Source organism: Astatotilapia calliptera, chromosome 8 (assembly GCF_900246225.1).
Source record: "Astatotilapia calliptera chromosome 8, fAstCal1.2, whole genome shotgun sequence".
NCBI lineage: Eukaryota > Metazoa > Chordata > Actinopteri > Cichliformes > Cichlidae > Astatotilapia > Astatotilapia calliptera.
Genome location: NC_039309.1, coordinates 23,622,339 through 23,625,682, shown reverse-complemented (window position 1 = coordinate 23,625,682; position 3,344 = coordinate 23,622,339). Strand labels below are relative to the sequence as shown.

Sequence of the window (3,344 nt, the reverse complement as noted above, 5' to 3'; positions counted from 1 at the left end):
ATGTCAACCGGTTCCACATAACTGGGTTAGTGAAATATAAAATGTATGATACACTTAATTTGAACAACAAATTTTAAGTACATCTGTCAAGCTTTGGCTAATTAAATGCAAATCACAAGAATGGTGTTGTATTAACTAAATATCATAATGTTGATCTAACTAACATGTTGACTTAAATTGACAACAATAAATAAAATCTACTCAACCAAAACAAGCCCTACTTACTCTATAAAATAAGATGTTGCATTTACTCCACCCAGTTATGTCAACCGGTTCCACACAACTGGGTTAGTGAAATCTAAAATGTATGACACATTTAATTTGAACAACAAATTTTAAGTACATCTGATAAATTGACTAACCCTAAATGAGCTCTACTGAAACTATAGGATTAAATTACTTACTCTATTTAAAGTAAATTGAATAAATCAAACACAATTTTATTCAGTTAACCCAACTTTAATAACACTTGGTGTAAAATGTGCTGAAGCAAACTTTGAGCTGTTCAAAATTCTAGATCAATGCCTTTTTCCTAAACAAAAATATCTTCACATATATGCAAGTGCATATTAAGTACAGGAAGACATAATGCAGAATGTTAAAATCAAGTTATTAAAACTGGAAAGTGTTGTGATTCCAACATTTTTAACATTAACATGACTTAATTTAAACTTGCTTCGGGTACAATGGAAAACTCACAATACAGTCCTATAAACAACAAGTAGAAATGACTTTAGTGGCATTTTTGTCCATATTTAAAAAACCTTTTTTTTCCCCAAAACTTAAAATGAAGTCCAAACTTAGGAGCAGTCTTGTTCAATGTAGCTGGATGGTGGTAAAAGTTCAACATGAACAAAGCATGCCAAAAAGTATGAGGCCTTGCAGAAGTTCTTGCGGAATTCAAACTGAACAGTTTATAAAGTGCAAGGAGATGGGTTTGAGAATCTTGTAATCAGTTCAGTGTCCTCTTTAGTTCAGTGCAGGCTGTTTCACTCAAGCAGTTTGTTTTTCAGAACTTGCACATTCATGGATAGGTTGTTCCCATCCAACTCCATCAGCACCTTCTGAAGAAATTCAAATATGTATTTCAGGTGCTTTGGGTACCTCAGATTTAGACTGTAGATTAGTCCAAGCAGGAGGGCACACCCCTTTGCCACATCACTAAGAGCTTTCAGCACAGTGTATCCTTCTATGATGAAACCAATGTCCTCAGGTGTATCTGCAGAGTCTGCTCCTTCATGTCTGACAACACTGACTCCTAAAGTCAGCTGCTCCGTTTCTCTTCTTGCACTAAGATCCACATCCTTAAAATGAAAACAAAGGGGGGAAAAAGTTACTTGCATATAGATACATATGAACAAATGAGCCCACCTTCAATTTACTATCCCAAATTAAAAAAACCAAACAAACAAACAAACTGATCTTTCCCCTTTTCTAACTTACCAAGAATTCCTTGAACAGGTCATCTGGCTTTTTATTTAAGTAGACACAGATAGTTTTTAGGACGCATTCCCGTCGAACATCAATGCTGATATTCTGGTGGAGATAAGAACTCAATGTGAGACAAGATTTTGGTTCTTTTCCACCTCTTCCCAAACCAAAGTCAAAAATATTAACAGATGAGTGATTAGCGATGAGTAATTAAACAATGTTTGACAACTCACATTAGTGACATTCAGTGAGGTTAATGATTGGTTAGGCACTGATTCTTCTGAGTTAGATCAACAAATATATGAACACAAAACTAGAAGCTTTTCATTTTTGACAATACATGAAAGCTTTCACTTTTGCTTTAATCAATTCAATCAATCAATTCTGTTCAACAATATAATTATTAATTGTACCCCTAAAAATGTTAAAATGAAATAGAAGATTAGAACTCGGCAATATGGATTCAAAATCCTATCACAATATTTTCTGGTATTTATTACGATAACAAGAGTTACAATAAAAGATAACAGTAACCACAATCACATCTGAGCCACTTTTGTTGCATCTACTGACAGACAGAACTAGCTGACCAACATAAAATGAAGGGGGAACACACAAATTGTCACTTTGATAATCAATGGAACTGATACAAGGAGTTAAATGCATTACATATAGCTGTATTACACATAATGCTGCATTTTAATGACACAAGATAAATGCATGTCTTACACTTTAATCACTGATATTAACACTAAACCAGATATCAACACGGGGTAGAATTCCTTCAAACAATGTAGCAACTTATTTGATGCATGTTTCTAAAATACACTATACATATATTTCATTCTTCAAACGGATCGGATCGCTGGCGCTCCTGGTGCTCATTACTGACACCAGGGAGCATGCGCGGTAGATGTTGGGAGTAATTTTAAAGCTGCAGTTCTTAGTAGGCAAGTTGCAGCTTAACATGAATCGTAAAACATTTTGGGAAATTACACCGAAGTGGGCCCAATAATATTTGTTAAATGCCTGACTAATAACACCTGTGAGAGGCATACAAGCTAGAATGCTAAAAATAAAAAATTACCAGACATCATTTGTTTTAAAATAAAACATACAGAAGTACTCCCGAAAATGTCGGATGTTTATCATTTAGTACACATTAACCAAATATGTCATCCTTAAATGGTTGTACTTACCAAATAATCCTCAAATGGCAATGGATTTTATCCAGGCTTCTGAGCATGATGCAAGTTTCGGTTGAAAATGGCAGTTGTTCAAACTTCCACACTGCACATGTGCAAACTGAGAAGTACGGAGAGCCTGTTAGGACAATCCTCTTCAAATTAAAGTGCTGTTCATTTTAAATGAACTTTTTACGTTGAATTTAATGTACTGCATTTTGTTGTATTGAAATATTGTGTTATTAATTAAAATCAAAACAATATCCTTGTGTTTAGAGTTAAAAATCAATTGTGACATTAATTTTAACATAAAACGTTTACATAATGCTAGCAACATCAATGTATCATTTCTTAGAGTGTGTGTTGTTGTAAACCCTGAAGCATCATTGCCTTCTGTTGTAGTCGCTGGGAGAGAAGATCTGAGACTTCGTTCTAGCTGTGATGCACGAGCGCTGTGATGAAGCAGGAGCCAGACGTGAGGTGAAGTGAGCGGGTGTTCAACGTCACTGTGTGACAACATATTCTAAACAACCTCACGGTGGACATGTTGTCCCCTGGGTGCAGTTAGTCCATACTTGGCTTTTTGACTTGTTTTTTGTGGCTTTGATTAAATCCCAGCCTCTACTGTCTTGTTTCCAGTAAATAAACGAGTTTCAGCGTGAGTAGCCAGCAGCACCGAGGACGATCCTTCAAAATGAGCTATTTTTATCTGCTGCCTCTTCTGGGAGT

The 3,344-nt window shown here is 35.4% G+C and overlaps 1 long non-coding RNA gene across 1 annotated transcript; it reads right to left on the bottom strand.

The window, feature by feature from the left end:
- Window positions 1-776: 776 nt before the first annotated feature.
- On the bottom strand, window positions 777-2,834 carry LOC113027875 (uncharacterized). Its single transcript, XR_003273155.1, has 3 exons — window positions 2,631-2,834; window positions 1,444-1,536; window positions 777-1,304 (listed from the first exon to the last, which is right to left on the bottom strand). It is a non-coding gene; the product is annotated as an uncharacterized LOC113027875 (long non-coding RNA).
- Between the last annotated feature and the right edge of the window lie 510 nt (window positions 2,835-3,344).